The sequence below is a fragment of the Oncorhynchus masou genome, unplaced genomic scaffold (assembly GCF_036934945.1).
Source record: "Oncorhynchus masou masou isolate Uvic2021 unplaced genomic scaffold, UVic_Omas_1.1 unplaced_scaffold_903, whole genome shotgun sequence".
Lineage (NCBI taxonomy): Eukaryota > Metazoa > Chordata > Actinopteri > Salmoniformes > Salmonidae > Oncorhynchus > Oncorhynchus masou.
In genome coordinates, this window is record NW_027015503.1 from 262,588 (window position 1) to 277,939 (window position 15,352).

Genomic DNA, 15,352 nt, shown 5'->3' on the forward strand with positions numbered 1-15,352 from the left:
GGGTACTGGTACAGAGTCAATGTGGAGGCTATATACAGGGGGTACTGGTACAGAGTCAATGTGGAGGCTATATACAGGGGGTACCTGTTAGTAATGAGGCTATATACAGGGGGTACCTGGTAGTAATGAGACTATATACAGGGGGTACCGGTACAGAGTCAATGTGGAGACTATATACATTGGGTACAGGTACAGAGTCAATGTGGAGGCTATATACAGGGGGTACCGGTACAGAGTCAATTTGGAGACTATATACAGGGGGTACTGGTACAGAGTCAATGTGGAGGCTATATACAGGGGGTACCGATACAGAGTCAATGTGGAGACTATATACAGGGGGTACCGGGACAGAGTCAATGTGGAGGCTATATACAGGGGGTACCGATACAGAGTCAATATGGAGACTATATACAGGGGGTACCTGTACAGAGTCAATGTGGAGGCTATATACAGGGGGTACCGGTTAGAAATGAGGCTATATACAGGGGGACCGGTTTGTAATGAGGCTATATACAGGGGGTACCGGTTAGTAATGAGGCTATATACAGGGGGTACCGGTACAGAGTCAATGTGGAGACTATATACAGGGGGTACTGGTACAGAGTCAATGTGGAGACTATATACAGGGGGTACCTGTTAGTAATGAGGCTACATACAGGGGGTACCTGTTAGTAATGAGGCTATATACAGGGGGTACCGGTTAGTAATGAGGCTATATACAGGGGGTACCGGTACAGAGTCAATGTGGAGGCTATATACAGGGGGTACTGGTACAGGGTCAATGTGGAGGCTATATACAGGGGGTACCGGTACAGAGTCTATGTGGAGACTATATACAGGGGGTACTGGTACAGGGTCAATGTGGAGGCTATATACAGGGGGTACCGATACAGAGTCAATGTGGAGACTATATACAGGGGGTACCGATACAGAGTCAATGTGGAGACTATATACAGGGGGTACTGGTACAGAGTCAATGTGGAGGCTATATACAGGGGGTACCGGTACAGAGTCAATGTGGAGACTATATACAGGGGGTACCGATACAGAGTCAATGTGGAGACTATATACAGGGGGTACCTGTTAGTAATGAGGCTATATACAGGGGGTACCTGTTAGTAATGAGGCTATATACAGGGGGTATCGGTTAGTAATGAGACTATATACAGGGGGTACCGGTTAGTAATGAGGCTATATACAGGGGGTATCGGTTAGTAATGAGGCTATATACAGGGGGTACCTGTTAGTAATGAGACTATATACAGGGGGTACCGGTTAGTACTGAGGCTATATACAGGGGGTACCGGTTAGTAATGAGGCTATATACAGGGGGTACCTGTTAGTACTGAGGCTATATACAGGGGTTACCGTTACAGAGTCAATGTGGAGGCTATATACAGGGGGTACCTGTTAGTAATGAGGCTATATACAGGGGTTACCGGTACAGAGTCAATGTGGAGACTATATACATTGGGTACAGGTACAGAGTCAATGTGGAGGCTATATACAGGGGGTACCGGTACAGAGTCAATGTGGAGGCTATATACAGGGGTTACCGGTACAGAGTCAATGTGGAGACTATATACATTGGGTACAGGTACAGAGTCAATGTGGAGGCTATATACAGGGGGTACCGATACAGAGTCAATGTGGAGACTATATACAGGGGGTACCGGTTAGTAATGAGGCTATATACAGGGGGTACCTGTTAGTAATGAGACTATATACAGGGGGTACCGGTACAGAGTCAATGTGGAGACTATATACAGGGGGTACCGATACAGAGTCAATGTGGAGACTATATACAGGGGGTACTGGTACAGAGTCAATGTGGAGGCTATATACAGGGGGTACCGGTACAGAGTCAATGTGGAGACTATATACAGGGGGTACCGATACAGAGTCAATGTGGAGACTATATACAGGGGGTACCGGTACAGAGTCAATGTGGAGACTATATACAGGGGGTACCGGTTAGTAATGAGGCTATATACAGGGGGTACCGGTTAGTAATGAGGCTATATACAGGGGGTACCTGTTAGTAATGAGACTATATACAGGGGGTACCTGTTAGTAATGAGACTATATACAGGGGGTACCTGTTAGTAATGAGGCTATATACAGGGGGTACCTGTTAGTAATGAGACTATATACAGGGGGTACCGGTTAGTAATGAGGCTATATACAGGGGGTACCTGTTAGTAATGAGGCTATATACAGGGGGTACCGGTTAGTAATGAGACTATATACAGGGGGTACCGGTTAGTAATGAGGCTATATACAGGGGGTACTAGTACAGAGTCAATGTGGAGGCTATATACAGCGGGACCGGTTTGTAATGAGGCTATAAACAGGGTATTACGGTACAGAGTCAATGTGGAGGCTATATACAGGGTGTACCGGTACAGAGTCAATGTGGAGACTATATACAGGGGGTACCTGTTAGTAATGAGGCTATATACAGGGGGTACCTGTTAGTAATGAGGCTATATACAGGGGGTACCGGTTAGTAATGAGGCTATATACAAGGGTACCTGTTAGTAATGAGGCTATATACAGGGGGTACCGGTTAGTAATGAGACTATATACAGGGGGTATCTGTTAGTAATGAGGCTATATACAGGGGGTACCGGTTAGTAATGAGGCTATATACAGGGGGTACCGGTTAGTAATCAGGCTATATACAGGGGGTACCGGTTAGTAATGAGACTATATACAGGGGGTACCTGTTAGTAATGAGGCTATATACAGGGGTTACCGTTACAGAGTCAATGTGGAGGCTATATACAGGGGGTACCTGTTAGTAATGAGGCTATATACAGGGGGTACCGGTACAGAGTCAATGTGGAGACTATATACAGGGGGTACCGATACAGAGTCAATGTGGAGACTATATACAGGGGGTACCTGTTAGTAATGAGGCTATATACAGGGGGTACCGGTTAGTAATGAGGCTATATACAGGGGGTACCTGTTAGTAATGAGACTATATACAGGGGGTACCGGTTAGTAATGAGACTATATACAGGGGGTACCGATACAGAGTCAATGTGGAGACTATATACAGGGGGTACCGGTACAGAGTCAATGTGGAGACTATATACAGGGGGTACCTGTTAGTAATGAGACTATATACAGGGGGTACCTGTTAGTAATGAGACTATATACAGGGGGTACCTGTTAGTAATGAGACTATATACAGGGGGTACCTGTTAGTAATGAGGCTATATACAGGGGGTACCGGTTAGTAATGAGGCTATATACAGGGGGTACCGGTTAGTAATGAGACTATATACAGGGGGTACCTGTTAGTAATGAGGCTATATACAGGGGGTACCTGTTAGCAATGAGGCTATATACAGGGGGTACCTGTTAGTAATGAGACTATATACAGGGGGTACCGGTTAGTACTGAGGCTATATACAGGGGGTACCGGTTAGTAATGAGGCTATATACAGGGGGTACCTGTTAGTACTGAGGCTATATACAGGGGTTACCGGTACAGAGTCAATGTGGAGACTATATACATTGGGTACAGGTACAGAGTCAATGTGGAGGCTATATACAGGGGGTACCGGTACAGAGTCAATGTGGAGACTATATACAGGGGGTACTGGTACAGAGTCAATGTGGAGGCTATATACAGGGGGTACCGATACAGAGTCAATGTGGAGACTATATACATGGGGTACCGGTTAGTAATGAGACTATATACAGGGGGTACCTGTTAGTAATGAGGCTATATACAGGGGGTACCGGTTAGTAATGAGGCTATATACAGGGGGTACCGGTACAGAGTCAATGTGGAGACTATATACAGGGGGTACTGGTACAGAGTCAATGTGGAGGCTATATACAGGGGGTACCGATACAGAGTCAATGTGGAGACTATATACAGGGGGTATCGGTTAGTAATGAGATTATATACAGGGGGTACCGGTACAGAGTCAATGTGGAGACTATAAACAGGGGGTACCAATACAGAGTCAATGTGGAGACTATATACAGGGGGTACCTGTTAGTAATGAGATTATATACAGGGGGTACCGGTACAGAGTCAATGTGGAGACTATAAACAGGGGGTACCGATACAGAGTCAATGTGGAGACTATATACAGGGGGTACTGGTACAGAGTCAATGTGGAGGCTATATACAGGGGGTACCGGTACAGAGTCAATGTGGAGACTATATACAGGGGGTACCGATACAGAGTCAATGTGGAGACTATATACAGGGGGTACCGGTACAGAGTCAATGTGGAGACTATATACAGGGGGTACCTGTTAGTATTGAGGCTATATACAGGGGGTACTAGTACAGAGTCAATGTGGAGGCTATATACAGGGGGACCGGTTTGTAATGAGGCTATATACAGGGTATTACGGTACAGAGTCAATGTGGAGGCTATATACAGGGTGTACCGGTACAGAGTCAATGTGGAGACTATATACAGGGGGTACCGGTTAGTAATGAGGCTATATACAGGGGGTACCTGTTAGTAATGAGGCTATATACAGGGGGTACCGGTTAGTAATGAGACTATATACAGGGGGTACCGGTTAGTAATGAGGCTATATACAGGGGGTACCTGTTAGTAATGAGGCTATATACAGGGGGTACCGGTTAGTAATGAGACTATATACAGGGGGTACCGGTTAGTAATGAGACTATATACAGGGGGTACCGGTTAGTAATGAGGCTATATACAGGGGGTACCGGTTAGTAATGAGGCTATACACAGGGGGTATCGGTTAGTAATGAGGCTATATAGAGGGGGTACCGGTTAGTAATGAGGCTATATAGAGGGGGTACTGGTACAGAGTCAGGGTTAAAGGAAATGTCAGTTACATACTGGCTGGGCTGTAGTGGGGTTGGGTTAGGGGTCAGGGTTAAAGGATATGTCAGTTACATACTGGCTGGGCTGTAGTGGGGTTGGGTTAGGGGTCAGGGTTAAAGGATATGTCAGTTACATACTGGCTGGGCTGTAGTGGGGTCTGGGGTTAGGGGTTAGGGGTCAGGGTTAAAGGATATGTCAGTTACATACTGGCTGGGCTGTAGTGGGGTCTGGGGTTAGGGGTCAGGGTTAAAGGACATGTCAGTTACATACTGGCTGGGCTGTAGTGGGGTTGGGTTAGGGGTTAGGGGTCAGGGTTAAAGGATATGTCAGTTACATACTGGCTGGGCTGTAGTGGGGTCTGGGGTTAGGGGTTAGGGGTCAGGGTTAAAGGATATGTCAGTTACATACTGGCTGGGCTGTAGTGGGGTTGGGTTAGGGGTCAGGGGTTAGGGTTAAAGGATATGTCAGTTACATACTGGCTGGGCTGTAGTGGGGTGGGGTTAGGGGTCAGGGTTAAAGGACATGTCAGTTACATACTGGCTGGGCTGTAGTGGGGTTGGGTTAGAGGTCAGGGGTCAGGGTTAAAGGACATGTCAGTTACATACTGGCTGGGCTGTAGTGGGACTGGGCAGGGGAGAACGGTTAGAGTCAGAGGTTAGGGTTAGGTTACATAGCGGCTGGGCTGTAGTGGGACTGGGCAGGGGAGAACAGTTAGGGTCAGAGGTTAGGGTTAGGTTACATAGCGGCTGGGATGTAGTGGGGCTGGGCTGTAGTGGGACTGGGCAGGGGAGAACGTTTAGGGTCAGAGGTTAGGGTTAGGTTAACTTACATACTGGCTGGGGTGTAGTGGGACTGGGCAGGGGAGAACGTTTAGGGTCAGAGGTTAGGGTTAGGTTACATAGCGGCTGGGATGTAGTGGGACTGGGCAGGGGAGAACGGTTAGGGTCAGAGGTTAGGGTTAACTTACATAGCGGCTGGGCTGTAGTGGGACTGGGCAGGGGAGAACGGTTAGGGTCAGAGGTTAGGGTTAACTTACATAGCGGCTGGGCTGTAGTGGGACTGGGCAGGGGAGAACGGTTAGGGTCAGAGGTTAGGGTTAGGTTAACTTACATAGTGGCTGGGCTGTAGTGGGACTGGGCAGGGGAAAGTCCTCAGTGAAGTTGACGTTACACATGTCAGTACTACAGCAGCAGAAGTGATACGTCCCATTCTGGATCTGAGGAGGCAGGTTGGTTACCACGCAACGGTCGTCCCGACACTCCTGCTGGTCGCCAAGGTGAGTCCAACAACCTAGAGGTGACAGGAGGGAGGGGAGATGAAGTGATGGGGAGAAAGAGAGGCAGTATGTCTGTGCTTCAGTGGACCTTGCTGATCCAGCAGGCAGATGTCCCGGGGAGAGAATTCATATACAGTACCAGTCAACAGTCTGAACACACCTACTCATTAAAGGGGTTTTCTTTATTTGTACTATTTTCTACATAGACTAGAAGTGACTAGTAGTGAAGACATCAGAATTATTAAATAACACATATGGAATCATGTGTGTGTGATGCTGGGTTAGGGTTAGTTGTAGACTGTGTGTGGTGCTGGACTGGGGTTAGTTGTAGACTGTGTGTGGTGCTGGATTGGGGTTAGTTGTAGACTGTGTGTGGTGCTGGGTTAGTTGTAGACTGTATGGTGCTGGGTTAGGGTTAGTTGTGGACTGTGTATGGTGATGGGTTAGGGTTAATTGCAGACTGTGTGGTGCTGGGTTGGGGTTAATTGTAGACTGTGTGGTGCTGGGTTAGTTGTAGACTGTGTGTGGTGCTGGGTTAGGGTTAGTTGTAGACTGTGTATGGTGATGGGTTAGGGTTAGTTGTAGACTGTGTGTGGTGCTGGGTTAGTTGTAGACTGTGTGTGGTGCTGGGTTAGGGTTAATTGTGGATTGTGTGTGGTGCTGGGTTAGGGTTAGTTGTAGACTGTGTGTGGTGCTGGGTTAGTTGTAGACTGTGTGTGGTGCTGGGTTAGTTGTAGACTGTGTGTGGTGCTGGGTTAGGGTTAGTTGTAGACTGTGTGTGGTGCTGGGTTAGGGTTAGTTGTAGACTGTGTGGTGCTGGGTTAGGGTTAGTTGTAGACTGTGTGTGGTGCTGGGTTAGTTGCAGACTGTGTGTGGTGCTGGGTTAGTTGTAGACTGTGTGTGGTGCTGGGTTAGTTGTAGACTGTGTGTGGTGCTGGGTTAGGGTTAGTTGTAGACTGTGTGTGGTGCTGGGTTAGGGTTAGTTGTAGACTGTGTGTGGTGCTGGGTTAGGGTTAGTTGTAGACTGTGTGGTGCTGGGTTAGTTGCAGACTGTGTGTGGTGCTGGGTTAGGGTTAATTGTGGACTGTGTGTGGTGCTGGGTTAGGGTTAGTTGTAGACTGTGTGTGGTGCTGGGTTAGTTGTAGACTGTGTGTGGTGCTGGGTTAGGGTTAGTTGTAGACTGTGTGTGGTGCTGGGTTAGGGTTAGTTGTAGACTGTGTGTGGTGCTGGGTTAGTTGCAGACTGTGTGTGGTGCTGGGTTAGTTGTAGACTGTGTGTGGTGCTGGGTTAGGGTTAGTTGTAGACTGTGTGTGGTGCTGGGTTAGGGTTAGTTGTAGACTGTGTGGTGCTGGGTTAGTTGCAGACTGTGTGTGGTGCTGGGTTAGTTGCAGACTGTGTGTGGTGCTGAGTTAGTTGCAGACTGTGTGTGGTGCTGAGTTAGTTGCAGACTGTGTGTGGTGCTGAGTTAGTTGCAGACTGTGTGTGGTGCTGGGTTAGGGTTAATTGTGGACTGTGTGTGGTGCTGGGTTAGGGTTAGTTGTAGACTGTGTGTGGTGCTGGGTTAGTTGTAGACTGTGTGTGGTGCTGGGTTAGTTGTAGACTGTGTGTGGTGCTGGGTTAGGGTTAGTTGTAGACTGTGTGTGGTGCTGGTTTAGGGTTAGTTGTAGACTGTGTGTGGTGCTGGGTTAGTTGCAGACTGTGTGTGGTGCTGGGTTAGTTGTAGACTGTGTGTGGTGCTGGGTTAGGGTTAGTTGTAGACTGTGTGTGGTGCTGGGTTAGTTGCAGACTGTGTGTGGTGCTGGGTTAGTTGCAGACTGTGTGTGGTGCTGGGTTAGGGTTAATTGTGGACTGTGTGTGGTGCTGGGTTAGGGTTAGTTGTAGACTGTGTGTGGTGCTGGGTTAGGGTTAGTTGTAGACTGTGTGTGGTGCTGGGTTAGTTGTAGACTGTGTGTGGTGCTGGGTTAGTTGTAGACTGTGTGTGGTGCTGGGTTAGGGTTAGTTGTAGACTGTGTGGTGCTGGGTTAGTTGCAGACTGTGTGTGGTGCTGGGTTAGGGTTAATTGTGGACTGTGTGTGGTGCTGGGTTAGGGTTAGTTGTAGACTGTGTGTGGTGCTGGGTTAGTTGTAGACTGTGTGTGGTGCTGGGTTAGTTGTAGACTGTGTGTGGTGCTGGGTTGGGGTTAGTTGTAGACTGTGTGTGGTGCTGGGTTAGGGTTAGTTGTAGACTGTGTGTGGTGCTGGGTTAGGGTTAGTTGTAGACTGTGTGTGGTGCTGGGTTAGGGTTAGTTGTAGACTGTGTGTGGTGCTGGGTTAGGGTTAGTTGTAGACTGTGTGTGATGCTGGGTTAGGGCTAGTTGTAGACTGTGTGTGGTGCTGGATTGGGGTTAGTTGTAGACTGTGTGCGGTGCTGGGTTAGGGCTAGTTGTAGACTGTGTGTGGTGCTAGGTTAGTTGTAGACTGTGTGTGGTGCTGGGTTGGGGTTAGTTGTAGACTGTGTGTGGTGCTGGGTTGGGGTTAGTTGTAGACTGTGTGTGGTGCTGGGTTGGGGTTAGTTGTAGACTGTGTGTGGTGCTGGGTTGGGGTTAGTTGTAGACTGTGTGTGGTGCTGGGTTGGGGTTAGTTGTAGACTGTGTGTGGTGCTGGATTGGGGTTAGTTGTAGACTGTGTGTGGTGCTGGATTGGGGTTAGTTGTAGACTGTGTGCGGTGCTGGGTTAGGGCTAGTTGTAGACTGTGTGTGGTGCTGGGTTACTTGTAGACTGTGTGTGGTGCTGGATTGGGGTTAGTTGTAGACTGTGTGTGGTGCTGGGTTAGGGCTAGTTGTAGACTGTGTGTGGTGCTGGGTTGGGGTTAGTTGTAGACTGTGTGTGGTGCTGGGTTAGGGCTAGTTGTAGACTGTGTGTGGTGCTGGGTTGGGGTTAGTTGTAGACTGTGTGTGGTGCTGGATTGGGGTTAGTTGTAGACTGTGTGTGGTGCTGGATTGGGGTTAGTTGTAGACTGTGTGCGGTGCTGGGTTAGGGCTAGTTGTAGACTGTGTGTGGTGCTGGGTTACTTGTAGACTGTGTGTGGTGCTGGATTGGGGTTAGTTGTAGACTGTGTGTGGTGCTGGGTTAGGGCTAGTTGTAGACTGTGTGTGGTGCTGGGTTGGGGTTAGTTGTAGACTGTGTGTGGTGCTGGGTTAGGGCTAGTTGTAGACTGTGTGCGGTGCTGGGTTGGGGTTAGTTGTAGACTGTGTGCGGTGCTGGGTTGGGGTTAGTTGTAGACTGTGTGTGGTGCTGGGTTGGGGTTAGTTGTAGACTGTGTGCGGTGCTGGGTTAGGGCTAGTTGTAGACTGTGTGCGGTGCTGGGTTGGGGCTAGTTGTAGACTGTGTGCGGTGCTGGGTTAGGGCTAGTTGTAGACTGTGTGTGGTGCTGGGTTAGGGCTAGTTGTAGACTGTGTGTGGTGCTGGGTTAGGGCTAGTTGTAGACTGTGTGGTGCTGGGTTGGGGCTAGTTGTAGACTGTGTGCGGTGCTGGGTTGGGGTTAGTTGTAGACTGTGTGCGGTGCTGGGTTGGGGTTAGTTGTAGACTGTGTGTGGTGCTGGGTTGGGGTTAGTTGTAGACTGTGTGCGGTGCTGGGTTAGGGCTAGTTGTAGACTGTGTGTGGTGCTGGGTTGGGGTTAGTTGTAGACTGTGTGTGGTGCTGGGATGGGGTTAGTTGTAGACTGTGTGGTGCTGGGTTGGGGCTAGTTGTAGACTGTGTGGTGCTGGGTTGGGGCTAGTTGTAGACTGTGTGTGGTGCTGGGTTGGGGTTAGTTGTAGACTGTGTGTGGTGCTGGGTTAGGGTTAGTTGTAGAATGTGTGTGGTGCTGGGTTGGGGCTAGTTGTAGACTGTGTGTGGTGCTGGGTTAGGGTTAGTTGTAGACTGTGTGTGGTGCTGGGTTAGGGTTAGTTGTAGACTGTGTGTGGTGCTGGGTTAGGGCTAGTTGTAGACTGTGTGTGGTGCTGGGTTAGGGCTAGTTGTAGACTGTGTGTGGTGCTGGGTTGGGGCTAGTTGCAGACTGTGTGTGGTGCTGGGTTGGGGTTAGTTGCAGACGGTCACCTTGTTTGACCAGCCTGACGTCTCCAGGAGGACTCTTCTCCCAGAGGCCGAAGCAGTGAGATCCTTTAGAGCAGTGGATCGTGGTGTTCTCAGGGGAAACCCGTCCCTCCCCCACCGCCACGCGCTCCATCTCCCACTGCTGCTGCTGCTCAGTGAAGGCACACTGCCTCTCCTTCTGCTGGTCAGCTGAGGGGGGGAGGGGCGGTATTCATTCCTCATTCAGCAAACAGAGATGCTCTCAAGAAACACTCAGGAAACACATGAGACAGTACACAATCAGACCAGAACAACCTCCCCCCGAACTCCCCTACCACCAAGCCATCTCTAATCAGACCACTACAACCTCCCCCGACCTCCCCTCCCACCAACCCATCTCTTCTCTAAATCAGACCACTACAGCCTCCCCCGGACCTCCCCCTACCACCAACCCATCTCTTCTCTAATCAGACCACTACAAACTCCTCCTACCACCAACCCATCTCTTCTCTAATCAGACCACTACAACCTCCCCCCGACCTCCCCCTACCACCAAGCCATCTCTTCTCTAAATCAGACCACTACAGCCTCCCCCCGACCTCCCACCAACCCATCTCTTCTCTAATCAGACCACTACAACCTCCCCCCGACCTCCCCCTCCCACCAACCCATCTCTTCTCTAAATCAGACCACTACAGCCTCCCCCGGACCTCCCACCAACCCATCTCTTCTCTAATCAGACCACTACAACCTCCCCCTACCACCAACCCATCTCTTCTCTAATCAGACCACTACAACCTCCCCCGACCTCCCCCTACCACCAAGCCATCTCTTCTCTAAATCAGACCACTACAGCCTCCCCCCGACCTCCCACCAACCCATCTCTTCTCTAATCAGACCACTACAACCTCCCCCCGACCTCCCCCTACCACCAACCCATCTCTTCTCTAATCAGACCACTACAGCCTCCCCCGGACCTCCCACCAACCCATCTCTAATCAGACCACTACAACCTCCCCCTACCACCAACCCATCTCTTCTCTAATCAGACCACTACAGCCTCCCCCTACCACCAACCCATCTCTAATCAGACCACTACAGCCTCCCCCCACCACCAACCCATCTCTAATCAGACCACTACAGCCTCCCCCCACCACCAACCCATCTCCAATCAGACCACTACAGCCTCCCCTGACCACCAACCCATCTCTAATCAGACCACTACAGCCTCCCCCACCACCAACCCATCTCTTCTCTAATCAGACCACTACAACCTCCCCCCGACCTCCCCCTACCACCAAGCCATCTCTTCTCTAAATCAGACCACTACAGCCTCCCCCACCAACCCACCTCCCACCAACCCATCTCTTCTCTAATCAGACCACTACAACCTCCCCCCACCTCCCCCTCCCACCAACCCATCTCTTCTCTAAATCAGACCACTACAGCCTCCCCCGGACCTCCCACCAACCCATCTCTTCTCTAATCAGACCACTACAACCTCCCCTACCACCAACCCATCTCTTCTCTAATCAGACCACTACAACCTCCCCCCGACCTCCCCCTACCACCAAGCCATCTCTTCTCTAAATCAGACCACTACAGCCTCCCCCCGACCTCCCACCAACCCATCTCTTCTCTAATCAGACCACTACAACCTCCCCCCGACCTCCCCCTACCACCAACCCATCTCTAATCAGACCACTACAACCTCCCCCTACCACCAACCCATCTCTTCTCTAATCAGACCACTACAGCCTCCCCCTACCACCAACCCATCTCTAATCAGACCACTACAGCCTCCCCCCACCACCAACCCATCTCTAATCAGACCACTACAGCCTCCCCCCACCACCAACCCATCTCTAATCAGACCACTACAGCCTCCCCTGACCACCAACCCATCTCTAATCAGACCACTACAGCCTCCCCTGACCACCAACCCATCTCTAATCAGACCACTACAGCCTCCCCCCACCACCAACCCATCTCCAATCAGACCACTACAGCCTCCCCTGACCACCAACCCATCTCCAATCAGACCACTACAGCCTCCCCTGACCACCAACCCATCTCTAATCAGACCACTACAGCCTCCCCCCACCACCAACCCATCTCTAATCAGACCACTACAGCCTCCCCCGGACCTCCCACCAACCCTTCTCTAATCAGACCACTACAGCCTCTTCCTACCACCAACCCATCTCTAATCAGACCACTACAGCCTCCCCCACCACCAACCCATCTCTAATCAGACCACTACAGCCTCCCCTGACCACCAACCCATCTCTAATCAGACCACTACAGCCTCCCCCCACCACCAACCCATCTCTAATCAGACCACTACAGCCTCCCCCGGACCTCCCACCAACCCTTCTCTAATCAGACCACTACAGCCTCTTCCTACCACCAACCCATCTCTAATCAGACCACTACAGCCTCCCCCTACCACCAACCCATCTCCAATCAGACCACTACAGCCTCCCCCCACCACCAACCCATCTCCAATCAGACCACTACAGCCTCCCCTGACCACCAACCCATCTCTAATCAGACCACTACAGCCTCTTCCTACCACCAACCCATCTCTAATCAGACCACTACAGCCTCCCCTACCACCAACCCATCTCTAATCAGACCACTACAGCCTCCCCCACCACCAACCCATCTCCAATCAGACCACTACAGCCTCCCCCACCACCAACCCATCTCCAATCAGACCACTACAGCCTCCCCTGACCACCAACCCATCTCTAATCAGACCACTACAGCCTCCCCCACCACCAACCCATCTCTAATCAGACCACTACAGCCTCCCCCGGACCTCCCACCAACCCTTCTCTAATCAGACCACTACAGCCTCTTCCTACCACCAACCCATCTCTAATCAGACCACTACAGCCTCCCCCACCACCAACCCATCTCTAATCAGACCACTACAGCCTCCCCTGACCACCAACCCATCTCTAATCAGACCACTACAGCCTCCCCCCACCACCAACCCATCTCTAATCAGACCACTACAGCCTCCCCGGACCTCCCACCAACCCTTCTCTAATCAGACCACTACAGCCTCTTCCTACCACCAACCCATCTCTAATCAGACCACTACAGCCTCCCCTACCACCAACCCATCTCCAATCAGACCACTACAGCCTCCCCCCACCACCAACCCATCTCCAATCAGACCACTACAGCCTCCCCTGACCACCAACCCATCTCTAATCAGACCACTACAGCCTCTTCCTACCACCAACCCATCTCTAATCAGACCACTACAGCCTCCCCCTACCACCAACCCATCTCTAATCAGACCACTACAGCCTCCCCCCACCACCAACCCATCTCCAATCAGACCACTACAGCCTCCCCCCACCACCAACCCATCTCCAATCAGACCACTACAGCCTCCCCTGACCACCAACCCATCTCTAATCAGACCACTACAGCCTCTTCCTACCACCAACCCATCTCCAATCAGACCACTACAGCCTCCCCTGACCACCAACCCATCTCTAATCAGACCACTACAGCCTCCCCCTACCACCAACCCATCTCTAATCAGACCACTACAACCTCCCCCCGACCTCCCCCTACCACCAACCCATCTCTTCTCTAATCAGACCACTACAGCCTCCCTCTACTACCAACCCATCTCCAATCAGACCACTACAACCTCCCCCGACCTCCCCCTACTACCAACCCATCTCTAATCAGACCACTACAGCCTCCCCCCACCACCAACCCATCTCCAATCAGACCACTACAACCTCCCCCCGACCTCCCCCGACCACCAACCCATCTCCAATCAGACCACAACAGCCTCCCCCGGACCTCCCACCAACCCATCTCTAATCAGACCACTACAGCCTCCCCCGGACCTCCCACCAACCCATCTGTTCTCTATTCAGACCACTACAACCTCGCCCCACCACCAATCCATCTCTTATCTAATCAGACCACTACAGCCTCCCCCCACCACCAACCCATCTCCAATCAGACCACTTCAACCTCCCCCCGACCTCCCCCGACCACCAACCCATCTCCAATCAGACCACAACAGCCTCCCCCGGACCTCCCACCAACCCATCTGTTCTCTATTCAGACCACTACAACCTCGCCCCACCACCAATCCATCTCTTATCTAATCAGACCACTACAGCCTCCACCCACCACCAACCCATTTCTTCTCCAATCAGACCACTACAACCTCCCCCCGACTTCACCCTACCACCAACCCATCTCTTCTCTAATCAGACCACTCCAGCCCCCCTCGACCACCAACCCATCTCTTCTCTCATCAGACCATTCCAGCCTCCCCGACCTCCCCTACCACCAACCCATCTCTTCTCTAATCAGACCACTACAGCCTCCCCCCGACCTCCCCCCTATCACCAACCCATCTCTAATCAGACCACTACAGCCTCCCCCTACCACCAACCCATCTCTTCTCTAATCAGACCACTACAGCCTCCCCCCGACCTCCCTTACCACCAACCCATCTCTAATCAGACCACTACAGCCTCCCCCCAACCTCCCCCTACCACCAACCCATCTCTTCTCTAATCAGACCACTACAGCCTCCCCCCGACCTCCCCCACCACCACCAACCCATCTCTTATCTAATCAGACCACTACAGCCTCCACCCACCACCAACCCATCTCTTCTCTAATCAGACCACTACAGCCTCCCCCCGAACTCCCCCTACCACCAACCCATCTCTTCTCTAATCACTACACTACTACATTAACCCTGGTCTACTGTATTCCAGACCCACAACAACAACTACTACATTAACCCTGGTCTACTGTATTTCAGACCCACTACTACATTAACCCTGGTCTACTGTAATCCAGACCCACTACTACATTAATCTTGGTCTACTGAAATCCAGACCCACTACTACATCAACCCTGGTCTACTGTATTTCAGACCCACTACTACATTAACCTTGGTCTACTGATATCCAGACCCACTACTACATTAACCCTGGTCTACTGTATTTCAGACCCACTACTACATTAACCCTGCTCTACTGTATTCCAGACCCACTGCTATATTAACCCTGGTCCACTGTAATCCAGACCCCACTGCTATATTAACCCTGGTCCACTGTAATCCAGACCCACTACTACATTAACCCTGGTCTACTGTAATCCAGACCCACTACTACATCAACCCTGG